This window comes from Danio rerio, chromosome 4, assembly GCF_049306965.1.
Source record: "Danio rerio strain Tuebingen ecotype United States chromosome 4, GRCz12tu, whole genome shotgun sequence".
Classification (NCBI taxonomy): Eukaryota; Metazoa; Chordata; class Actinopteri; order Cypriniformes; family Danionidae; genus Danio; species Danio rerio.
In genome coordinates, this window is record NC_133179.1 from 58,417,185 (window position 1) to 58,443,236 (window position 26,052).

The following is a 26,052-nucleotide window of genomic DNA, read 5'->3' on the forward strand; positions in this document are numbered from 1 at the left end:
AATTTGATCAAAACTTTTAATCCAAACATTTTTACACAATTTTGAAAAACTTGTTTAATTTACTAAGTATAAGTGTTTTTTTTTTTTTTTCGTTTTTATTGTTGCAAAAAGTTTACATCACAAAATGGAACAATCAACATCGCAAGGCATATTTACCATTATAAATATATAAAATAAATTAAAATTGTTACAACTGCAACAAGGAGCAAGGAGCAGTACAAAAGATCTACATCAAAGGACAAACAAAATATTCTAACAATAAATATTCTGAAAATGAAGTACAGAGAGGTTCAGCTATTTTACTTTGGTTTCTGAAATATTTGAAGCTTTGAGCCACTTTCTTTACCTCAGAAAGAAAACATCTAAAAGAGGGTCTGCACTTTTTCCACTTACAGCAATGAATATGATATTTACCCATTAGTAAAATAGAGTTCACAACATCAGAGAAAGAACAATGTAAATCAGCTTTGTAAAATAAAATATCTTCTAGAACAATAGGGGGACTGAAAACATCTTTAATGAAAGCCAAGTATGGATGTCAAACCAAAATTTAAAAGTAAATTCACAAGAAAAAAATAAGTGATCGAGTGTTTCTGGAGCAGAAGCTACACTTGTCAACATCAAAGTTAATCTTTTTTGAATAAACTAATTCACAGGATATATCCTGAATAAAATTATGTAATGAGTTTCCTTAACCTTAGGTGCTACAGGATATTTAAGAGAAAAGGTAAAAGCTTTGTCCTCTACTAAGGGTTTAACAACTCCTTGATGATAACACCTAAAATCACCCATTATAAGGTGTGTTGTAAATGAGCTTGTTGTTATATTTACTATCAAAAATATCAACATTAATATTTTTAAAGGGGTGGTCCACTACGATATTATATTTTAAACTTCAGTTGATGTGTAATGTAGCTGTGTGAACATAAACAGCATCTCTGAATGTAAAATATTCAAAGTTTAATGCAAAGGGAGACCTTGATTTGTACAGAGTTAGCTTAGCAACGCCTACAATTAACGAATTTTGGGGACTACAAAAAATACTTCCGCCCCCTGTGAGATCACAAAAGTTCGTTATTGCGCATCCCACACTGCGCAGGTAAAGGCCGTGGCCATAGGCGCTGTAACGTTACTGCAGAGAGAGAAATGCCATCCTGCTGTTTCCACAGAGCTGTTCTGTTTCTGTTGTTGGGCTTCCAAATGACACGACCCAAACACAGAAGTGCTTACAGTTCAATATTAATTATGTTCCAGAGAACTATAAAATACATAGCAAGCATGATTTGACAAAACACAGCTTCCAGAATCTCTCCCAGTTCAGTGCTGGATTCAGTTAAAATCTCCTCAAAGATGGAGCAAGGAGACGCTGTGAACTCTGAGTCATGACCTGTAAGTGTTTTTATTTGTTAAAATTGATCATGACATGTACAGTGTCTAACTTTAACGGTGTGTTGTAGCAAAGATGTAAACAACGGGAAATTATGGTAACCGCTAACGTTACAAATCTATATTTATCAAACGGCTGTAAACGCACACACACACATACACATACACGCACTCTTGGCCAGCACCTGCGTCTCTCTGTGGGAGACGGCAGAGTTTCTCTCTATAGGCAGCTTTGCTATGCGTTTTACAACTCGGACAATAAAGTCGCAAAAGATATGTGAACGATTCATGTTACTTACACAGGCATATTCCGCATATGCATGAAAGACGTCCTGTAACGCGTTGATTTAAAAAAAATACAGCAATGATTTCCCAACTGCAGTGTAACATCAAAAACAAATCAATCCAGGCTCACAAAGGTCTCATCTCACATCTTGTGCTTTATTCTGTCACCATAGAAAATAACTTAATCCGAGCATGAGAGAAAAAGAACAATAAAAATCTCTCCCGCGCACATGCGCTTCTCGTGTTACAGATACTTCATCGTATACACGCATAAACACACTAAAAGGCACAGAAACAGTTAAAGGAGCCGCATCCCATTTTCACTCGTTACAGACACGTGTTGACTGACTGACTGACTGTTTACACTAAACGCGCGTGCTTGTCAGGGCGTGACGTGGAGCCGATCGGCGAATCACAGCATATTATGATGATGACCAATCAGAGTCACTTGAGGGTGGGCCTTTTAGAGAAACTAGGAAATATGACAGTCGTTTTCATGTTAGCTGAGTAGCTGTGTATAATCAAAGTGAGATTTATGAAAAAATAACACGATTTCCTTCAAGTTAAACATGAGCACACATTGCTTTGCATCTTATTAACACAACCAAGCCTTAAAAATAACATTCTGGACCACCCCTTTAAAGACGGAAGAAAAGTTACAAGTGTACAATGGGATCAAAATAATTACTTTGAATTAACCTAAACAAAGCAATAGGTATAGCCTCACAAATTTCAATATAACCTTTATCTGTGATTTTAACTCTATATTTATTTAATAATCTGTTATGAGATAGTAGCAGTCCATTTTCATCTAACAAATCATTAATAAATATAATGCCTTTATTGTACCAGTCACTTTTAAACAATGATTTTCTGTTAATAATAACAGCCTTTTTATTTCAAAGTGTGGATTTATGAGGGGAAAATTATGGGTAAATATTATTTTCCAAAAAAGTAGTTCTTGCTAATGAAAATTAGACAGCATCAAAGGAAGTTTTGAACAATTATAATCATATCTTAATACAAATTCAAGGCCACCATTTTTTAAACAAATTATTTGGGATATGATAAAATATGGAATAAGGCTTAGCTAAACACTCTTTCAATCATTTAACTCTAAAAGTGCCATGAAGACATTCAAAATCGATTGCTTTTAAACCTCCATATTCATACTCTTTGATCATATGATTCTTACGTAAATAATGTGATTTATTTTTCCAAATAAATTTAAATAATATTGAATTTATAGATTAAACTATTTTGGGAGGAGTATGTAAAGGATAAGTTAAATATATTTTAGATAATCCCAGTCAAAAGAATTTTACCCTATATGGAAAGGTCTCTAGCTGGCCAATGATTTAGGGATTTTTCCATCCCTTCCATTTTAATATTAAAATTTGCACATTCTATATTAACAGAATTTTTGAAGATGGTAACTCCCAAGTATTTAACTTCTTCTTTTACTAGAATACCCTCCAATTCTCTTAAAGTACAATTCTGAATAGTTAATATTCCACATTTTCTTAGGTTTATGGTGAATTCAGAAGCTTTAGGAAACAGAAATTTTGACAAGAGCTAAAGGGAGCACCTCCCTATTCTTAAGAATTAATAGAGTGTCATCAGCAAACTGAATTAAAGTAAAAGTCCTACCAGGTATATCAATACCTAAAGTGTACTCTGAATTTTTTTAATATAATGACATAAGTTCAACAGCTATATTAAAAAGAAAAGGTGAGATGGGACATCCTTGATGGATTCCTCTTATGATGTAAACTCTAGGAGATGATCCTGAATTCAGGGAATTACTACTGAATATATCAGTATAGAACATGGAAATTACCCTACAAAAGCTCGGACTAAACCCAAAAGTTTCTAAAGACTTTCTAAAGACAAAAAAAGGATGCTCAAGGGTATCAAATGACTTAAAAAAGTCTAGAAATAGAAATAAACTTGTCTGAGTAATTAAATACCTATAATCGAGCATATCAACTATCATTCTGAATACTTTCTTCCTTTAATAAAAGCTGATTGTGTTTCATTAATTATCTCGCCTATACCTTTTTTTGAGTCTATTTGCAAATACATGAGAGAGCAATTTAAAATCATTGGACAAAAGAGTTATGGGTCTCCAATTATTTAAAAATAATTTGTCTTTGCTTGGCTTTGGAACTAAAATTATTAAATTCTGCTTCATAGAAGTTGATAGTTCTGCTTTGTCTTTAATTTCCTTAAGTGCTTCAAAAACTAAAAATCTAATCTCTGGCCAAAAATGTTTATGAAACTCAACTGTAATTCCGTGTATGCCTGGATTTTCCATTGGATATTTTAGAAATAGCAACATCAAGTTCAGAGATAACAATGTCAGATTCCATCATTTCACGGAAGCTGTCATCTATAATAGGAACTTTATCTTTTAAAAGGAAAAGAAAAAGTCACAATCACTCTCATTAAATTTTGATTTATATAATATGAATAGATGTGATCATCAATCAAAGTTTTCTCTTCACTTACATTGTTATCTATGCTACGTTTATTAATAGTTTTTGAAGCTTGCCTATGCTTTTCTAAAATAAAAAAAAATATGAAGAATTTTTCTCCCCCTCCTCTATCCATTTCACTCTAGATCACTTTAGCTTTCTCTGTCCAACTCTGATTGCAAAATACGAAGTTCATTTTGTTCTATATCTCCAAGAAAATCTTTATCACCACGGTCATTTAATCTAGATAAAACTGTTAACTGTCTTTTTTTCCTAAGAGAGGAATACAATAGCTCATTACAGCAGAGTCATTTTTTAACTCGATTCATTTTCAATTTGAGAAAAGCATCTGGCAAAAGAAAAAGAAAACCAAGCGGCAAATAGGGAGAAAAGCATTTGCCAAATGCTTATTTAAAAAGCTGTTAAAAATGTGTTTTGTGATTTATTAATACAATTTTTTACTGTTTGGCTATTCAGCCTTTAAAACATGAAATAAATAATAATACAGTAATAAAAGTGTCTATTTATTTAAAATAGTTTTTGTAATGCATTGTTTTATTGCTTAATTAAATGACATTTAAAAACACAATTCAAACATATCTATTTATTTGTCCATTTAAATTGTGATTTATTTATGTACATTTTTATGCTGGGCGAAGCAGTGGTGCAGTAGGTAGTGCTGTCGCCTCACAGCAAGAAGGTCGCTGGTTCGAGCCTCAGTTCAGTTGGTGTTTCTGTGTGGAGTTTGCATGTTCTCCCTGCATTCGCGTGGGTTTCCTCCGGGTGCTCCGGTTTTCCCCACAGTCCAAAGACATGCGGTACAGGTGAATTGGATAGGCTAGATTGTCTTTAGTGTATGAGTGTGTGGATGTTTTCCAGAGATGGGTTGCGGCTGGAAGGGCATCCACTGCGTAAAAACTTGCCGGATAAGTTGGCGGTTCATTCTGCTGTGGTGACCCCGGATTAATAAAGGGACTAAGCTGACTAGAAAATGATGACATTTTTATGGTTCAATAATTAAATTGGTCATTTGAGTCTTTGTTATTCTAGCTAGCACTCTTGGGCCTCCATAATCATGACACTGAAGACTAATCATGCGTACAATTCAGGCTTAAACGCGAATAAATTATATTTTAAAGAACATTTAATAAAAGAACAGTGATTTTAAAATGCAATAACGTTTTAGTGAGCACAATAAGCTTATTATAAATTATTCCAAACTTTTTACTGGGTCTGTATATTATGGTATTTACAACTATTTGTTGTGCAACATTTTTTTTTTTTTTTTACATGGGTGGAAACCTTTGATGAACCCACCTGTGTCTGATGTTTGCTGGGGAGCGATTCTGAATGTCTGGCAACTGTGCAGAGCTAAAAAAAAAAAAAAAAAAAGATCACTGTGTTAAGTAGCTTGAGGGGGCACGTGGTACATTGTCCTGTGGCTCTCAGTGCTTTAGCATCTCTGTAAATGTTTCCGGTGGAGCTGGTGGTACTGCTGGTGCTGGTTGTGGCCAAATAATAGTGGGAACTATAGTAAAAATTCAGTGGCATCTGAGGTAACAGGTGGATATTCTATTGATGGAGCAGGTGGAAGAAGTGGCTTTGATGCTGGTCCAGATTCCTTGTCATCTCATCAAAATTAAACGGAAACTTGTTCAAATAGATTATAGAAACAATGGAAATGCAAACAATTGATGCAATTTTAAAAAGGAACAGGATGTGGGTATAGTTGGCAGGACTTGAACCTGCGGGAGAATACCCCAACGGATTTCTAGTCGATCGCCTTAACCACTCAGCCATGACTACAAGACTGCCTGTTCTCCCATGTCCTCATGCCTAGTACACGTGTTGTGCATTCATATGAAACTTTCAGCAAGCGATAGCTCAACGGCAAAAGCTGTGGCTCCACAAAGTCTCTCATGCCCGAACACGGACTTGAATCCTGGACCCTCTACCGACTCCGCTAAAGCTGGGGAACAATAGTCTGTTTTGGAAGGGGAAGAAATAAGCACAAGAAAAATAAGAAAATTTGATAAATTGAGAAAGAAAGAAGCTAAATTAAGGTTATATTTTGTATTTTTTGCCCACCAGAAACTACTCAATGCATATAAAACAGTACTGGTTCAAGAAATATGTCCATAAATAACACTTTGGGTAGATCACAAGGTTCAATCCCCGACTAGAGCAGGTATCTAACCAGGTTTAGTAATGGGTCGATCATGAACATTTCATTCATTTTAAACGAATCTTCAATATGATTTGGGAACTATAAGTCCTCTCAGGGAGTGATTTGTTAATTTGCGCGTGCGTACATTTGTGCAGGTGATATCGCTATTTCAAGTCTTCATCACATTTCGTGTCGTTTATCGCGGAAAGGCAGAAACCAATCATATGCGTTTAGAGCCGAAAAAGATTTGATCCGTTCACCTCTCGAGTCCTCTATCGGGTCTGAGTCACTCGTTTATTACGGGCCAATTATACGCGTTTAGAGCAGGAAAAATATTTGATCCGTTCATCTCTCGAGTCCTCTATCGGGTCTGAGTCATTCCTTCCTCACGGGCCAATAATACGCGTTTAGAGCCAAAAAAAGAATTGATCCGTTCATCTCTCGAGTCCTCTATCGGGTTTGAGTCATTCGTTCCTCATGGGCCAATCATACGCGTTTAGAGCTGGAAAAAGAATTGATCCGTTCATCTCGAGTCCTCTATCGGGTCTGAGTCACTCGTTCATCATGGGCCAATCATACGCATTTAGAGCCGGAAAAAGAATTGATCCGTTCACCTCATGAGTCAGGTCTGAATTTGGAGAAAAGCTCCACCACTGCACGTGACACCACCAACACTGGTTTGAAGTGCAGCTCAGGTTAAATACTCTCTCTCCTCTCTAGAAAGATCCAATGATTGCTACCAGGTGGACACAGTTACCTGCAGGGAGAGAGAGAGGAAAAACACAATGCTCATTGTCCACCAAAAGATATGTCTCAGGACGCAAGCTCTGGGATCACCGCTATCACCCTCCTGGAGCATATAAAGGCAAGAAATCCATTAATTAGTTGTTATGGAAGTTATTAATTAATCTTTTAATGTACTACACAAAATGGTAATCTAAATGTTTATTTTATCATTAGTTTTATTTAATATATGTTTTTTTATTGTTTTATTTTTTAAGGTGAATTGCTGGGAATGGAGCACCTTTACAGCCAGACCGGCAAAACCCTGACTCCGGTGCTCCAGAACCCAGAGGAGGAAGACAGGCTGGTGGAGGAAGTACATGACGAGGATCTACAAGATGACGGGTTTGAGGAGGAGATCATTGAGGACATCACAGTTCAAGTGCTGTATGAGGATGACCCCTGCCGTGATCTCAGAAACAGCCCCTCATCTTCGCCTCTGCCTCAGTCCTCAGCATTACTGGCTGAGCCGTCCACATCAGCTGGTGGAGAAGGACAGCTTCCTAGCCCAGCCCCTTCAGTGCTGTCACAACCATCCAAGTCTGGAGACAGTCTCTCTGTTGAGGCTCAGGTAAGATATATTAAGAACTTAATTTGATTTAGTCTTTTTAGTCCACCACAGTCTGCCACATTGCACCAGCCCCTACCATGGTGTGCCCCGTCACACCGACCTTCACCACAGTGCGCCCCATCTCGCCAGCCTCCACCACAGTGTGCCCCATCATACCAGCCTCCACCACAGTGCGCCCTATTGCGCCGGCCCCCACCACAGTGCGCCTCATTGTATCTGCCCCCACCACGGTGTGCTCCTTTCCACCGACCCCCAGCACGGTGTGCCCCATTGCACCACCCCCCACAGCACCAGATGTTGTGCAGCCCATTTCAGGACCTGGATCATTGTTTGGCACACTTGTTTTTAACCCAGACATGAGTGTGTCAATGGTGATTCCATCATTTGCTGCACCAACATCCAGTGCAGTCCCAGCTTCACCTGCACCTGCTGTTCCTCCACCTGCACCTGCTCCACCTGCACCTGCTGTTCCTCCACCTGAACCTGCTCCACCTGCACCTGCTGTTCCTCCACCTGCACCTGCTCCACCTGCACCTGCTGTTCCTCCACCTGCACCTGCTCCACCTGCGCCTGCTGTTCCTGTGTCCCGTTACACCCAGAGGAACAGGCGCAGACGGGAACAGGAGAAGAAAAGTGTTTGCAGCAAATGTGGGCAACCAAAGACTAAGGAGTTTGGCCATAGCCGATTTGTCCTTAGAGGACTGGTTGGCAGAACAGCGCCAGCAAAATAAAGGACAAACTCCAGCTCCAGAATAAAGGACAAATTGCTGTATATATTTTTGTAAATGTTACATGGGTACTCTCTCTCTCTCATTTTATTTAATTATTGTGTGTTAATATTTAGCATTTTAAAGTGGCACTTATAGGCCCACTCTTATTTTGTCTTGTGTGTACTTATTTAATATTTGTGTGCATTTTATGTAAAAATATATTTATATTTCTTTAAAAAAATAACATTTTATACATTGCTTAAATACTATATTTTATATATTACATGCCCCCACTCTTGCATTTTATTATGTATTTATATTATTGTTTAATATATTGTGTATATAAAACTAAATATATATATAGAGTATTGTTTTTATATAATGTGTATAATAAGTAAATATATATATATATAATATTGTTTTAATATATGTGCACAATAAATAAATATATATTGTATTGTTTTAATTTATTGTATATTATATAGTTTATATATTAAGATATGTTTTTATTTTGTTTTTTATATTTTTTAAATTGTTTTGCGATTTTAATATTTGTATTCATTTTAATAAACCATTTTGCATATTACTTGTTTTTGTGTGCATTCATTTAAAGTTATTACATAAAGAAATATAATATATATTAATATATATATATATATATATATATATATATATATATATATATATATATATATATATATAGTATAGAATATATTTATATATTAATAAATAAATATATATATAATATACTTATATATACATAAACATGCATACATATGTTTAATTGAAACATTTGCATTCATTTTTAATTAACGTAATATGCTTTTTAAGAACAATATCCACATAATAATAGTAATATCAATATAATTGCCTGTGTTACGTCAGTAAAATTTCAATAAGAGCGCAGCTGATTGGCTCCGCTAAAACCGACACTGATTGGATATTGTGTTACACAGATTGTGTGTTCGAATCCAGCACGCAAAAAATGACATTTAGAGTGACATGCAATATGCAACTAAAATACCACATTATGCACAGTCACAAAGCCGCGAACACTACTGCAAGTGAAATTTGTCGCATTTTTCCGTGTTTTTGCGGCTTGTTCGCTTGCGAGTGAGCGAGAAGATTGGACCCCTTCCTATGCTAAGCGAGCGCTCTACCATTTGAGCTAATTCCCCTCAGAAAAATTCAAATTGGTAGTTTTTGGCATGGTCAAAAAAAAAAAAAAAAAAGATAACATCTGCTCTGTGGTGGCCTCTTTGCCCTGCCCGCCGTTTAGTCGTCAAATTGCCTGGAATAGCGCGCTTTTCTTTTAAAGCCCTACCTATTCCTGCACCAGTAAACGTGTGAGGAGCCCTGCATGCCGAATGACTCAGAATGACTCAGTTACTCAGAAATCAATGCACATTGGCACCACCTTGGATTGACATTCTGCTACTTTCCTGCAAGGCCGTTTTTTTTTTTTTATTCATTCCCTACAGCTCTGACAGCACCACACAACAAGCTTGAGGTTCCATGGTGTAATGGTGACCACTCTGAATCCAACGATCTGAGTTCAAATTTCAGTGGGACCTGTTATTTTGCCAGCACCGCACAAAAAAAGCTGGAATAGAATGTTAATCTTTTGAAGGCCAGGGAATGACATTTACTCTGGGCTTTCTAGTGCTTTAGGCAGGAAGTGGCCGGTTAGCTTAGCTGGTTAGACTTAGGTGGTAATAACGGCAAGGTTGTGGATTCGATCCCTGTACTGGCCAAGCTCTTACCCTCTTAGGCCTCAGATGCATTTACGTCTTACACACGTCTACGCTGCAAAAAAACTATGAAACAGCAGCTGAAATAGCTTAGTTGGGAGAGTGTTAGACTGAATATCTAAAGGTCCCTGGTTAGAACCAGGGTTCGGTAAAGTAGTGTTGTTTTTCAGTTTTGGGCACAAGAGTTAGGTGACCGAAAGTCACCCAAAAAGCCTAGCTGCTGCACCCTTAAGTCCAACTGCTTCCACTTGACCAAAAAGCTATCTTATTTCCAGATGGTCACGTCGCTTCTGGTGATGATTAAATCAGGAGAGTTTCACTTTAAACCTTTTCGCTTTAAAAAGGCATGAAAACAGAGGTGGAGAATGCAGTCATTGTTCCCGCTACCTCTCCCTTGCAAAGTGAGCGCTTAACCATGAGCTAATTCCCCTCAAAGCAATCAATAATTGGCGATTTTCGACGTGGTCAAAATAGAAAAAAAAGATCACATTTGCTCTGTGGTGGCCTCTTTGCCCTGCCTGCCGTTTAGTCGTCAAAATGCCTGGAATAGTGCGCTTTTCTTTTGAAGGCCCTACCTGGTCCTGCTCCAGTAAACGTGTGAGGAGCCCTGCATGCCGAATGACGAGTTACTCAGAAATCAATGCACATTGGCACTGCCTTGTATTGACATTCTGCTACTTTCTGGCAAGGCCGTTTTCTTTCTTTTTTTTTTTGTTTTTTACATTATTTTCTCTTTGGCCCGGGCAGCACCAAGCAGAAGACTTGAGGTTCCATGGTGTAATGGTTAGCACTATGGACTCTGAATCCAGCGATCAGAGTTCAAATCTCGGTGGGACCTTGTTTTTTTTACCAGCACCGCACAAAAAAAGCTGGAATAGCATTCTTATCTCTTGAAGAAAATGACAGTTACTCTGAGCTTTTTAGCAAACATGGTAGAAAGTGGCCGGTTAGCTCAGCTGGTTAGAGCGTGGTGCTAATAACGCCAAGGTCGCGGGTTCGATCCCCGTACTGGCCAAACTTTTACCCTTTAAGGCCTCAGAGGCATTTCAGGATTCTGCTTAGTCTCACAGACACGAATGCTAAGGATTCTTGTAAAAAGGCAGCCGAAATTGCTCAGTTGGGAGAGCGTTAAACTGAAGATCTAAAGGTCCCTGGTTCGATCCTGGGTTTCGGCAAAACAGTGATGTTGTTCTATTTTGTGCACAAGGGTCAGGTGACTGAAAGTCACCCAAAAAGCCTAGCTGCTTCACCCTTAAGTCCATCTGCTTCCACTTGACCAAAACACTATCTTCCTCCCAGATGGTCACGTTGCTTCTGGCGATGATTCCAATGGCCTGATCGACAGCACTCTATAATGCTATGTATTTAGCGCTTTGATGTCCCACTGCGGACACGCTGCTGAATAAAAGAAAACTGTGACTTGATAGGGCTTCTGAAGGGTTGCAATGAAATGTACTACACAGAAACCGGCAAAGCTGACGTAAGTAGTTTCGCTTTAAACCCTCAAGGTGCCACCAGCTTTGCAATAAAAGCCAATGTAAAAAGGCATGAAAACAGAGGTGGAGAATGCAGTCATTGTTCCCGCTACCTCTCCCTTGCAAAGCGAGCGCTTAACCATGAGCTAATTCCCCTCAAAGCAATCAATAATTGGCGATTTTCGACGTGGTCAAAATAGAAAAAAAAAGATCACATTTGCTCTGTGGTGGCCTCTTTGCCCTGCCTGCCGTTTAGTCGTCAAAATGCCTGGAATAGTGCGCTTTTCTTTTGAAGGCCCTAACTGGTCCTGCTCCAGTAAACGTGTGAGGAGCCCTGCATGCCGAATGACGAGTTACTCAGAAATCAATGCACATTGGCACTGCCTTGTATTGACATTCTGCTACTTTCTGGCAAGGCCGTTTTCTTTTTTTTTTTTTTTTTTTACATTATTTTCTTTTTGGCCCGGGCAGCACCAAGCAGAAGACTTGAGGTTCCATGGTGTAATGGTTAGCACTCTGGACTCTGAATCCAGCGATCCGAGTTCAAATCTCGGTGGGACCTTGTTTTTTTTACCAGCACCGCACAAAAAAAGCTGGAATAGCATTCTTATCTCTTGAAGAAAATGACAGTTACTCTGAGCTTTTTAGCAAACATGGCAGAAAGTGGCCGGTCAGCTCAGCTGGTTAGAGCGTGGTGCTAATAACGCCAAGGTCGCGGGTTCGATCCCCGTACTGGCCAAACTTTCACCCTTTAAGGCCTCAGAGGCATTTCAGGATTCTGCTTAGTCTCACAGACACGAATGCTGCAGGATTCTTGTGAAAAGGCAGCCGAAATTGCTCAGTTGGGAGAGCGTTAAACTGAAGATCTAAAGGTCCCTGGTTCGATCCTGGGTTTTGGCAAAACAGTGATGTTGTTCTATTTTGTGCACAAGGGTCAGGTGACTGAAAGTCACCCAAAAAGCCTAGCTGCTTCACCCTTAAGTCCACCTGCTTCCACTTGACCAAAACACTATCTTCCTCCCAGATGGTCACGTTGCTTCTGGCGATGATTCCAATGGCCTGATCGACAGCACTCTATAATGCTATGTATTTAGCGCTTTGATGTCCCACTGCGGACACGCTGCTGAATAAAAGAAAACTGTGACTTGATAGGGCTTCTGAAGGGTTGCAATGATATGTACTACACAGAAACCGGCAAAGCTGACGTAAGTAGTTTTGCTTTAAACCCTCAAGGTGCCACCAGCTTTGCAATAAAAGCCAATGTAAAAAGGCATGAAAACAGAGGTGGAGAATGCAGTCATTGTTCCCGCTACCTCTCCCTTGCAAAGTGAGCGCTTAACCATGAGCTAATTCCCCTCAAAGCAATCAATAATTGGCGATTTTCGACGTGGTCAAAATAGAAAAAAAAGATCACATTTGCTCTGTGGTGGCCTCTTTGCCCTGCCTGCCGTTTAGTCGTCAAAATGCCTGGAATAGTGCGCTTTTCTTTTGAAGGCCCTACCTGGTCCTGCTCCAGTAAACGTGTGAGGAGCCCTGCATGCCGAATGACGAGTTACTCAGAAATCAATGCACATTGGCACTGCCTTGTATTGACATTCTGCTACTTTCTGGCAAGGCCGTTTTCTTTCTTTTTTTTTGTTTTTTACATTATTTTCTCTTTGGCCCGGGCAGCACCGAGTAGAAGACTTGAGGTTCCATGGTGTAATGGTTAGCACTCTGGACTCTGAATACAGCGATCCGAGTCCAAATCTCGGTGGGACCTTGTTTTTTTTTACCAGCACCGCACAAAAAAAGCTGGAATAGCATTCTTATCTCTTGAAGAAAATGACAGTTACTCTGAGCTTTTGAGCAATCATGGCAGAAAGTGGCCGGTTAGCTCAGCTGGTTAGAGCGTAATGCTAATAACGCCAAGGTCGCGGGTTCGATCCCCGTACTGGCCAAATTTTTACCCTTTAAGGCCTCAGAGGCATTTCAGGATTCTGCTTAGTCTCACAGACATGAATGCTGCAGGATACTGGTGAAAAGGCAGTTGAAATAGTTCAGTTGGGAGAGCGTTAGACTGAAGATCTAAAGGTCCCTGGTTCGATCCCGGGGATGTAAAACAGTGCTGTTGTTCTATTTTGTGCACAAGGGGCAGGTGACTGAAGGCCCTACCTGGTCCTGCTCCAGTAAACGTGTGAGGAGCCCTGCATGCCGAATGACGAGTTACTCAGAAATCAATGCACATTGCCACCGCCTTGTATTGACATTCTGCTACTTTCTGGCAAGGCCGTTTTATAATTTTTTTTTAATATTTTTTTTCTTTAGCCTGGGCAGCACCAACTGGAAGACTTTTATTAAGCTTGGCAGTAAGTGGCCGGTTAGCTCTTACTGCCACCTGTAAGTCGTGGTTATTCTCGGTCACACCGGCCAATCACTTTGTGAGCTGGAGCCAAGATTCACCCTATTCTTGGTTAAGGCAGCAAATCGTGTTCTGAGTTACAATGAACGCTATGGCCAATCAGAGCCCTTATACCATCCATGATTTGTACTGTAATAAAAGATTTCGTTGCGGATTAATTCGGACACCAATTGCAAAGTAAGTATTTTTTTAACAAGGTGGTTAAAATGAATAACCATTACAGTAACGTTAATTACTACAACATAATTATTATATGATTGTTATAGATGTTTTATAACGTTATTTGGTAAGATTAATGTTAGCCGACCAAGCAAACTGTACAGTTTTACTACAAACATTTTAATGCAGTTATTAGTTAATTAATATGGATCATGCATGATTGCATCACTAATAATAAACCAACAATATAAGGGTCACACATCAATCCATTACTAATAATAATGTTATTATTATTAATGATGGATTAAATTGTGACCCTTATATTATTGGTTTATTATTAGTGATGCAATCATGCGTGATCCATATTGTTTTATGCTTTATAATTAGTGATGTATTATGCGTGAGCATTATTAGATTAGTTTATGATTAGTGATGTAGTGATATGTGAGCGTCATTATACTATTTGTTTATAATTAATGACTGATGAATTGAGCCTTATATTTATTATTAGTGAAGTGATTCATTAATGTGTGAGAATAATGCACGGGCATTAATGTAACTATGGTAGTAAATAACAATATAAAGTGAAGTAATGTATAATAACTGCATTAAAATGTTTGTAGTAAAACTGTACAGTGTGCTTGGTCGGCTAACATTAATCTTAACAAACAACGTCATATAACATCTATAACAATCGTATAATAATTGTGTTGTTGTAATTAATGTTACTGTAATGGTTATTCATTTAAACCAACTTGTTATAAAAATACTTACTTTGTAATTGTTGTCCGAATTAATCCACAACGAAATCTGTTAATACAGTACAAATCATGAATGTTATAAGGGCTCTGATTGGCCATAGCGTTCATTGTAACTCGGAACATGATTGGCTGCCGTAACCAAGAATAGGGTGAATCTTGGTTCCAACTCGGGACAAGATTGGCCAGCGTAACCAAGAATTTAAAAAAATCTTGGTTCTAACTCGGACCGTGATTGGCCGGTGTAACCAAGAATAACCACGAATTACAGGTGGCAGTATGCGCCACTGGCCCAGTCTGCGTCAGCAGTGCTCATTAGCATGCTGCTTGGAAAGAGGACACGGCTCGGTCAACATGCAGTTCCTTCAACGCTTGCTGTGCTTTCTTGTCATGGCAAGTTGTGGTGTCGATAGGATGCTCTAACACAGAGCATGTGACAGTCCCTCCCAAGAAGAACTGTGATCCAGGCTCTGAGACTTTCTCTTCTCCAGGAGGAGGTTGCAAATGTTATTAAAGAGTTATTTTTGTCAGAGCAGCTGCAGCACACCTGGGTGGAAGCCCACAGCTAGGCTTGATGGTCTAGCCTGGTGGTCTAGTAATTAGGATTCGGCGTGGCCCGAGTTCGATTCCTGGTCTGGGAACTTCCTTTTCACCTCCATGGTGAACTTCGAGCAGTGGTGCCGATGATATCTTCGCAAAGGCAAGAAAGCGGCTCTGAGCACAAAATACATCCTTTGAGCTGGAGTCGAACCCACGACCGAAGAATTGGTCCTACAGTCCTACACTCTACCAACTGAGCTATCGAAGTCTTACATAGCAGTTCCACAACCACACCCTATAAGGTAGCTGCAGTCCGACCGCTGGCCAAAAAGGACAGGAGCAAAAGTACTTAAGCCATCCCATACCGGGAGTCGAACCCGGGTCACCTGGGTGAAAATCAGGAATCCTGACTGCTAGACCATATGGAAATTGCCACTTTTAAAACCCAGTCTTGGCACAAACTCCAGTTCTTTCTGATCGCTGGCACGTCCCTGCTCCGCTTGAACAAGTGCCACTCATACACTTACGCATTCTCTCATACACAGTTTCTTGGTTTCCATAACCGAGAAACTTCTGATCCAGTCATAAGCGCTAACCTTTGTGCCACACTGTTCAGCACTTTGTTAGCACATTGCTTGAAGCAAGGACAAGGCTCTGTCAACCCGGAGTTCCTTCACCACACATTCTGCTTTGTTTTTTTATGGCAAGAGGTTGTGTGGTTGGGATGTTCTTACAGGATTCCTGACAGTCCCTCCATGGAAGACCTGAGATCCAGGGTCGGAGACTCTCTCCCCTCCAAGAGGAGGTTAAAAGTCTTTTGTGTCTCTGTGTCAGAGCACTTAGGTGTTGCTGCAGCTCAGAGACCTACAAGTGGAGGAGATTACACTGCAAGTTGGCTGGATGACCTCTAAGGGGTCGGCAGTTATGCCACACGTAGGCTGGGTTTGCGATTGATGTAGCTGTAGTAGACATTCATAAAAATAAATAAAAATAAAGCTGGTTACTCTGAGGTTGTGTTTAGGGTTGGGGTAGGTGTAAAACTGAATAAAACATAGCGGGTTACTGTGAGGTTGGGCCTAGGGCTGGGGTAGGTGTGATTTTAATAAACTGCAATAGGTTGTATTCTGTGCCATGTACAAGACATTGAATCAATGAAACCCACATGGAGGTTTGTTACTGTGAGGTTGGGTTAAGAGTTGTGGTAGGTTGTGTTGTAAAATAGCAATCAGTTTTTTATTATTATTGTCTCTTTTTCTTTTAATCAAACAATTATTTGTATTGGTCATGTAAGGGTCATATATTAACTGAACTTCTAATGTTGTGGGTGAGTGCTGTGCATACTAATTAGCATTTTTGCAGAAGTAGATACATGCGGGTCCAAAATTAAATTCAGCTCTGCAGAAACTTCCTGTCTGAAGAGAGGTGTTAAAACTGAACACAAAACATAGAAAGATGTATACTTTGTTGTTGGGCAGAGAATTCGTAGAAAAAGAGGAAGTATGTCGAAGGTGTGGCCAATGGAGGACTGAACAATGACTGACAAGTGACGTTACACCAAAACTCCACCTGTTAAGATCAGTTGTGTATATATGCTGAAGTCAGGAAATGTATGTTTGTTGCGAACCTCTTGAATGTAATTCTTGTATTGCATTGGGGTAATGTAACCCAGAGCTCTGTCATCGAATTATTCATTTGTATCCAATAAATTGTTACGATTTTTGACATTGAAGAAAAACCTCTCCAGACCTTTTCTCTTGAACACGCATGGAATAGAGATAGAAATTCCAACAATATGTTAAAATATATTTGAAAAATATTATATACATAGAGAGAGAGAAAGACAGAGACATTAAACCGATGAGATAGAAACTAGAAAAATAGTTGCACTTGTAACACTTTGAGGAAGTAACACTTTGAGGAACTGAGATTTGATGTGAGAGGACAAGATTGAGTTTAGGTGCAAAAACTAAATAGAATAATAATATTAGTAATAATAATGATTAAAAAAAATAAAAAATTGTTATGGCTTACACTGGCTGTTTTCATCTATGAAAGTCAGCTGCATAAGACTATCTAAGCCATCATCTAGGGTCAAAGAAAAATCATGGACACTTAGTGGATGTGGATGAACAAGATGAAGTGAGTTTAATTTTTCTAAATTTAAAAAGGATAAACACCAAGAAAGAAATCGATAATTAAACATTGCATTTCAGATATAAAAATATATATTAAACAAACATGAGGGGTCAAGGCCTAATATGAACCCTGAGATATAGCAATAATGTTGAACAATTTTATCACATGGTAGGCCATGTCATAATTTGTGTTTTATGAATAATAACCCAACTGTGTCTTGTTTTTTAGTCTCCACCATCATAGTGCCCTACAGCTTTGCCTGCAGACTAAGCAGACCATAGTGCTGAGTGGATGGGAGTGAAGATGCCAAACTTTACCTAAAACTATTATTGGAGGTCAAATTGATTTTAAACTTAATAAAACCTGTCTCATTGGTTAAACTCTAGAATGTGGTCTCAATGGCTCACATGGTTCTTGAGTGCATGTTTCCCTAACATCAGAGATACCAAGTTCTGAAGGAAAACTGAGAAGGAGGTTGCAGTGGAGAAGAGCAGTAACTGGTCTCCATGAGACATTATTCCAAAGACGGGTAAGACTCTCGTTGGCCACCTGGAGCGACCTAAGCCAGGAATTTTGTCGCGGAAGACTAGGCACCTGTACAGGTAGGCAGGTGTTGAGTGAGATCGTTGTGGAGTGGAGCAGTGATGCTTGAAAGGCCTAGAGCATCCGAGTATTGAGGGGCACTGTGAAAGATCAGTAGTCTGCCTCAGAAATGTGGGCTCCTCCAAACCGGACCACAGCGAACTGCTAAATATGTCTGGAGATCAGACACTCAGAAAAAGGAACTTGTGGGTAAAGTAAGAGGCAGGGTGCTGTCAAGAACCATTTGAGACCATATGATGACTGATAATATGAAGGAGACAGAATTTATTAAGGTTTTGTTATGAAAATAATAACTAAGAAAAAGGCTTAGAGGAAAATATACAATGAATCTCTAAATGTATAATGTTGAAATGATATTTAACTATTTTTGCAAATTTTCATAGGTTTACTGATACAGGGCATGAACAGGATATAGGAGGAAGTACAATGTATAGTGGTGACTAAAGAAGAAGAAACAACTATTGGTAACTGAAGAAGTAATTTAAATTATAAATTTTGATGGAATTGATTATTTAAGTAAAGATTTACTAAAAGCTAAATATTATGTTGAATCATCTAAATTAAGATGGGATATTAAAAACTAGAAAAGGTTGGTAACAGAAAATTTTTTATGCGTAACGCCTGTTTCACACCGCAAGCGTCAGCGGCGCGTGAGCAGAGCGTGAGCAGCGCGTTTGTCGAGCAGTAGCAGCACGCAGGCGTTTGCCTTTCACACCAGCTGCGTCTGCAGCGCGCAGTTCTTCGGCAGCTGCTGCAGAGATCAACCTATCTCTGTCTATTCTATCTAGTTACCCATGTCTCTCTATTTACAAATACACTTTTTAAACTTTTCATCTGCACCCAGGCCCCACCTATGCTGTTTCGTTAACCTGCAAATATTTATTTTACAAATTTTATAGATCAAATAGTACTGTATGCTTCTAAAGCTAACTTATATGAGAAGTGTCTACAGTCAGAAGACAATCGCCTGTGATATCTTGTCATTTGTTTTTTGATTATCAGGTTGCTGTAGACCTAGTTATAATCATATTTATACAATATAGTTATAATGATATTTATACATGATCAAACTAGTGTTAATTTCTCCGCTTCAGTGATGTCCAGCGGCAGAATAACAGCTCGTTAATTCATGCTCGTGCAGATGATGAGACGGACAAAAGTAATTAATGCATGCCATTCTTTTACTTATTTTCGTGTTGTCAGATTCAGAGTGCAATTTGTGCAAACAGCTCCTGGTAGGAATAACTCGAGTGAACATAAAACAAAGCCGATTAAAACTTTCTTCCTCTGCTCCGCTGCACAGAACACAGCGAGCTCACATCATCCAGCATGCGTGTCGAACTACACTACCCACAATACACTTCGCTATGGACTACAATTCCCGTAAATATTCTATTTCCCCTCTCCTACAACACTAGTGTGCAACTGATACTAAAATTGTTTTACATTTGGTTTTGTAGTTCGGACCTAAATAAATGTTTGTTGCCGTTTTAAATCGTTTTAAGTGAATTTGAATGACTATATATAAACCATTTGACATTATTAACGCATTTATTGGGTAAAATTGCTACTTTTTACTGTCATTCAATGTGTTTTGGTCGTTGTCAATGCACTGTCACTTTAATTGAGCGTGAGCAGCGCGTCAAAAATAGACCCAGCGCCGAAACTATCGCTGCACTGCTGCTTCGGCGACGCTCACGCCCCGCTCTGACGCGCTGCTGCTGCGTGCGGTATGAAAGCTCTAATCTGTTAACATGGACGCCGAAAACACACGCGCTGCTCACGCTCTGCTCACGCGCCGCAGACGCTTGCGGTGTGAAACAGGCGTAAAGAAGAAATTGAAACATGAAAAATTTAACTCACGTCATCGGGTAAAAATTAATAGTTCTAATCTGATAAAAGAATTGAAACAGAATAAGAGAGTTTAAGAAAACAGATTTTCTTTCACATGTAACCATGTGAAGAAGTTTAATGATGAAGTCAAAATACAGCTGAAAGAAACGAATAAGAAAATGTAGTGATTTTTAGTTAGCTTATAAAAGTATATAAAAAGTGTATGGGCAACTAGTTGAACCGAAATGACGTAGAACTAATTAGTAGCCAAAAGAAAATCATAAAAATGATTAGAACAAACTAAGTAATAAATAGTTGAGAAAATGAATTATCAAACGTAGTGTCAAATTCAAAAACTGATTGATTATTAGTGAAATACTTAAATGGAGGATTATAAAATTAGTCAGCGTAGTGAAGAGGTAGTTTGTCGTTGAGCAATTAATAGAAACACCTAGACAAGGTCATAGGGAATCTGTTTTAGAAATTTTATTTAAGCTAAATTTTATCTGAGTTATAAACATAGATGTGACTAATTTAATTTTAATACAATTTTACAAGAAAGCAACAAACAAAAGAAGATTGTGTTTAGTTTATGATTTAGAAGCAATTAAGGAGAATAGATTTTAAAGCTGAGGTTAATAGTGTATGCAGAAATATGGTCATACTGATAAAAAATGTAAAGTGATTGATTTTTGAATTATCAGAGAGAGTGGTGTTGATTAAGCATGTTGATGAAATTTTACTAGCAGAAAAAGAATAGACACCTAATTGATTAAAATGAAATAGGTGTCATGACATTTCCATGGAAATAGATTTAAAGGAAGTAAAAATTATAGGTGATTAGATGACACGCCTCAATATTAGGAAAAGTCAGATCACTAAATAAATAAGCCATTTCAAATAACTGTAAACTGGTGAATGTAAAACACATGGTAATAAGACTAATATGAATTATAGACTTTAATTATATTTAGAGATATCAGAAAATGCAAGAGAAGAATGAGAGTGAGGTTATAATTGATTATAGAGATATGGGAGAACAGGTGAATAAAAAGATATGTGCTAGTCATGATTGACAGCTATACTGAATGGCTGGAGGAGTGGCCAGCAAGCAAGGAGTGCAGTCAGACAGTGATGAAGTGTTTAATAAAAGACGATCTAGAAACAAATAGATGTTGAGTAAAAATTAGATTGGATAATGATAAACACTGAAATAATGAATATTTGAAATTGCAGCAAGCAATGGGCCTAAAGCATGAATTTAGGGATGGTGTAAGACTAATAATTACAGGGAAAGGTAGAGAAAATGGATACAAATTTGAACATAATTGGCAAAAATCTGTGCACAGACCAAACTGAATTGGATAAAAATCATAATGAGGGGTATTAGTTTGTTATGGAACAAAACGATGGAATTAATGACTTTTGCATTGTTTACAGGACTGCAGTTTTGGGGACCTGGTGCAGCTTAGATGTGCAGTGGATTACTTATGTAGAGATTAAAATATGACAAATTAACAACTTTATTTCAGATTTTTCTAAACAGGTTGCTTAAGGTGTAAAGCTGGCCGGATTGACCTGAAAGTTAACATAGGGGTGTAAAACGGCCTGGAGCTAGGCCCATGCCGAAAGGGGGATAAAACACAAAAAGGGGATAACTGACTAATTGGAGTGTGTAAGCATGTATTGGTGTGGGAGCTGAACACGCTGCAACACCAATGCATGAGGCCAACTGTATATTAGATACAGGCCAACACAAAAAGGGGAACTGAAAACCACATTAAATTCTAAAATAGAAAGAGAAAATAAGACTGATTTACTAGCAGATGACAATCTGACAGAAAGTGTGTGATTAAGTGTGTATGGATGTTTCCCAGAGATGGGTTGCAGCTGGAAGGGCATCCGCTGTGTAAAACATATGTTGGATAAGTTGGCGGTTCATTTCACTGACAGTGGGGACCCCAAATTAATAAAGGGACTAAGCTTTAAAAAAAAATTAATGAATGAATGAATTGGACAAATTAGACTGGAGAAATTTTTGAAAAATTTAATAAAACACAATCACATTTTAAAATTATTTTATTTTACACACATTATTTTTTTGATTATTTTTTATCTTCTATGTGAAGACATTTTTTATGATTTATTTATCTTTTATTTTAAGAAATTTTTATGCTTTTTATCTTTTATTTTAATGCCTTTCTAATGCTTTTTAAATCTTTTATTTTAAGACATTTGTATGCTTTTCATAATCTTTTATTCTAAGACATTCAATGTTTTTTTTTAATCTTTTATTTTAAGAGGCTTTTTGAATATTTTATTTTAAGACATTTTAACGATTATTTAGTTTTAAACACATCATTATGAGTTTAAGATTCTTTTATTTGAAGACAATTTTAGGATTTTTTATTTGAACACATTTTTGAAGATTATTTTAGTTTAAGCCATTGTTGTTTTTAAATATTTCATTTAAAGACATTTTAAGATTTTTATTTTCAGCCATGGTTGTTTTTGAACCTTTTATTTAAAGAGATTCTTAAGATTTTTATTTTATTTTAATCACATTGTTGTGTTTTTGATTTTGCCATTTTAAGACATTGAGAGAAAAAATATGTTTGAATTTTGGTTTTAATAATTTGGTGACAAGTTTGAGTTAGTTTAATAACATTGTTACGATTGAGCTCTGAATCTTTCATTTTAATAATTGTTTAGTTAAATCCTACTTTGAAGCTGTTTTCATCCTAAATCTCAATTGTAATTTTGGTTCGATAATGAATTTAAAATGTTGAAATTCAGTTTGAACTATTCATGGGGATTATAATTTTGTATTAGTGAATTTCTAATTCCAATCACAAGTGTTTTCACAAGTGTTGATCTTTGATCTTATTATACAGAGGGATTTTTAATTAGAGCATATCTTTATGGGTGTGAATTTTCTTTTAATCAGATTTTTGTTTTTTTTTATGTTGGAGTTTTAAAATTTTATTTACATTTTTATTATTGTGATTCTTATTCTAATTTTGGTGGGGAAGAAGAAAACAAATTACCTTTATTAATAAAGTATATAAGAATGGAAAATTTTAATTATGGGATAATTGGAAGTTAATAAGAGTATTGGGAGTAATGAGCCTGAATATAGCAAGTATAATCCTTATTAAAAGAAGATATCGGAGTGACTTCAAGAGGGAAGAGACTGCACCACCGAAGAGGAGAACCAAGAGTGTGAAAATTATAAACTGAATCCAGAAAAGTTAAAGAAATTGAGTTAAAAGGGGTTTTGGGCATTATCTAACATAATGAATAAGCACTATGATGTTAATGATTATTTTGAATGAGGGAAAACCAATATTTAGGAAAACGCCTGTTGTAATGACAATTGGAATTTTTGTGGGGATTTGATTATCTGTTTTTGTTTTTGTCTGCTCCAGAGAGGAGCAGAAAAGGGGAATTGTTGGAGAAAAAGAATTTATTTTCATTACTTTTGTGTTTTTATTAGGAAAATGTTTAGACTAACAACAGATTAATCAATCTTTTCTATTGTATTATAAAACATCTTGACCAAACAAACTTCCTCTTTTTTACTGTGCTGCATACTTTTTAGAAGAACTGCTGACAAGTGGAAACAGCAGAATAAGAATAAATTTAGGTTTGTTCCAGAAGTCTAGACATGTCACAAGTTGTCATGATGCTTGATCAAAAGTACTGTCTTAGAATGACATGTAGTGGAATGTCCTGGGATGCCGTTGATTTTTAAGGCAATGGGATTCGCAGGACTTTTCGTCAAATCCTCGCACAACGTTAATTCATGACATTTGACAGATCCACGCCGAACGTCAAGCGACAACGTGATAGGAATGGGAGCATCTTACCATCATTGCTTCAGACTCAGGAAATGTTCTTGGAACTTCACACCGCCAGGCCTCCAGAGGAGCTGTAGCTTTTTAGCCCCGGGGAAGCATGATCCACACGGAAGGGAATAAAAAATGCTGCCCAGTCATCTAAGCGCTTCCAAGTGCCAAAAGGTAGCACCTTGCCCCGTGTGAGGCTCGAACTCACGACCTTTAGATTATGAGACTGACGCGCTGCCTACTGCGCCAACGAGGCAGACTGATGGACCTGGGCAAACTGTGAAACACCAGCTTCCATGTCACGGTGCTTCGGTGTGGATACTAGGAGACAGCTCGGGATAAGTAGGGATGTCAGGATGGCCAAGCGGTCTAAGGCGCTGCGTTAAGGTTGCAATTTCTCCTGGAGGCGTGGGTTCGAATGCCACTTCCGACAAACCTAATCTTTGGCTATGCGTTCAGGCTAAAGTCTTTAACTCTCTTCCACCTTGTCAGAGTGATACAGTAACACTGACAAAGCACCGCATCAATCTCTTTGCGCCAAAGTTTATGCAGCCTAGCAGTGTCCCTGGCAGCCTTAATGGGCTCTTTAGACTGTAGGTTTTAAGGCGTTTGCGATCAAGGTATTGTCCACAAAAACTCGGAAAAGCATGTGAACAAAACAATGGACGAGGGCTTTAATGCAAGTGAACCAAAAGGGGATCAAAAGTACTGTCTTAGAATGACATGTAGTGGAATGTCCTGGGATGCCGTTGATTTTTAAGGCAATGGGATTCGCAGGACTTTTCGTCAAATCCTCGCACAACGTTAATTCATGACATTTGACAGATCCACGCCGAACGTCAAGCGACAACGTGATAGGAATGGGAGCATCTTACCATCATTGCTTCAGACTCAGGAAATGTTCTTGGAACTTCACACCGCCAGGCCTCCAGAGGAGCTGTAGCTTTTTAGCCCCGGGGAAGCATGATCCACACGGAAGGGAATAAAAAATGCTGCCCAGTCATCTAAGCGCTTCCAAGTGCCAAAAGGTAGCACCTTGCCCCGTGTGAGGCTCGAACTCACGACCTTCAGATTATGAGACTGACGCGCTGCCTACTGCGCCAACGAGGCAGACTGATGGACCTGGGCAAACTGTGAAACACCAGCTTCCATGTCACGTTGCTTCGGTGTGGATACTAGGAGACAGCTCAGGATAAGTAGGGATGTCAGGATGGACAAGCGGTCTAAGGCGCTGCGTTAAGGTTGCAATTTCTCCTGGAGGCATGGGATCGAATGCCTCTTCCGACAAACCTAATCTTTGACTATGCCTTCAGGCTTAAGTCTTTAACTCTCTGCCACCTTGTCAGAGTGATACAGTAACACTGACAAAGCACCGCATCAATCTCTTTGCGCCAAAGTTTATGCAGCCTAGCAGTGTCCCTGGCAGCCTTAATGGGCTCTTTAGACTGTAGGTTTTAAGGCGTTTGCGATCAAGGTATTGTCCACAAAAACTCGGAAAAGCATGTGAACAAAACAATGGACGAGGGCTTTAATGCAAGTGAACCAAAAGGGGATCAAAAGTACTGTCTTAGAATGCCATGTAGTGGAATGTCCTGGGATGCCGTTGATTTTTAAGGCAATGGGATTCGCAGGACTTTTCGTCAAATCCTCGCACAACGTTAATTCATGACATTTGACAGATCCACGCCGAACGTCAAGCGACAACGTGATAGGAACGGGAGCATCTTACCATCATTGCTTCAGACTCAGGAAATGTTCTTGGAACTTCACACCGCCAGGCCTCCAGAGGAGCTGTAGCTTTTTAGCCCCGGGGAAGCATGATCCACACGGAAGGGAATAAAGAATGCTGCCCAGTCATCTAAGCGCTTCCAAGTGCCAAAAGGTAGCACCTTGCCCCGTGTGAGGCTCGAACTCACGACCTTCAGATTATGAGACTGACGCGCTGCCTACTGCGCCAACGAGGTAGACTGATGGACCTGGGCAAACTGTGAAACACCAGCTTCCATGTCACGGTGCTTCGGTGTGGATACTAGGAGACAGCTTTGGATAAGTAGGGATGTCAGGATGGCCAAGCGGTCTAAGGCGCTGCATTAAGGTTGCAATTTCTCCTGGAGGCGTGGGTTCAAATGCCACTTCCGACAAACCTAATCTTTGGCTATGCGTTCAGGC

The 26,052-nt window shown here is 38.6% G+C and overlaps 1 protein-coding gene and 11 non-coding genes across 12 annotated transcripts in view; 9 read left to right on the plus strand and 3 right to left on the minus strand.

Annotated features, from left to right (window-relative positions):
- Positions 1-26,052, plus strand: part of LOC100537530 (uncharacterized) — an 858,077-nt gene that overhangs the window by 56,861 nt on the left and 775,164 nt on the right. The window lies entirely within an intron of this gene.
- trnaq-cug (transfer RNA glutamine (anticodon CUG)) lies at positions 10,897-10,968 on the plus strand. Its single transcript has one exon. It is a non-coding gene; the product is annotated as a tRNA-Gln (tRNA).
- On the plus strand, positions 11,072-11,145 carry trnai-aau (transfer RNA isoleucine (anticodon AAU)). The gene has a single exon. It is a non-coding gene; the product is annotated as a tRNA-Ile (tRNA).
- trnaf-gaa (transfer RNA phenylalanine (anticodon GAA)) lies at positions 11,233-11,305 on the plus strand. The gene has a single exon. It is a non-coding gene; the product is annotated as a tRNA-Phe (tRNA).
- Positions 12,096-12,167, plus strand: trnaq-cug (transfer RNA glutamine (anticodon CUG)). The gene has a single exon. It is a non-coding gene; the product is annotated as a tRNA-Gln (tRNA).
- On the plus strand, positions 12,271-12,344 carry trnai-aau (transfer RNA isoleucine (anticodon AAU)). The gene has a single exon. It is a non-coding gene; the product is annotated as a tRNA-Ile (tRNA).
- Positions 12,433-12,505, plus strand: trnaf-gaa (transfer RNA phenylalanine (anticodon GAA)). The gene has a single exon. It is a non-coding gene; the product is annotated as a tRNA-Phe (tRNA).
- On the plus strand, positions 13,472-13,545 carry trnai-aau (transfer RNA isoleucine (anticodon AAU)). Its single transcript has one exon. It is a non-coding gene; the product is annotated as a tRNA-Ile (tRNA).
- trnaf-gaa (transfer RNA phenylalanine (anticodon GAA)) lies at positions 13,635-13,706 on the plus strand. The gene has a single exon. It is a non-coding gene; the product is annotated as a tRNA-Phe (tRNA).
- On the minus strand, positions 24,067-24,139 carry trnam-cau (transfer RNA methionine (anticodon CAU)). The gene has a single exon. It is a non-coding gene; the product is annotated as a tRNA-Met (tRNA).
- trnam-cau (transfer RNA methionine (anticodon CAU)) lies at positions 24,921-24,993 on the minus strand. Its single transcript has one exon. It is a non-coding gene; the product is annotated as a tRNA-Met (tRNA).
- On the minus strand, positions 25,775-25,847 carry trnam-cau (transfer RNA methionine (anticodon CAU)). Its single transcript has one exon. It is a non-coding gene; the product is annotated as a tRNA-Met (tRNA).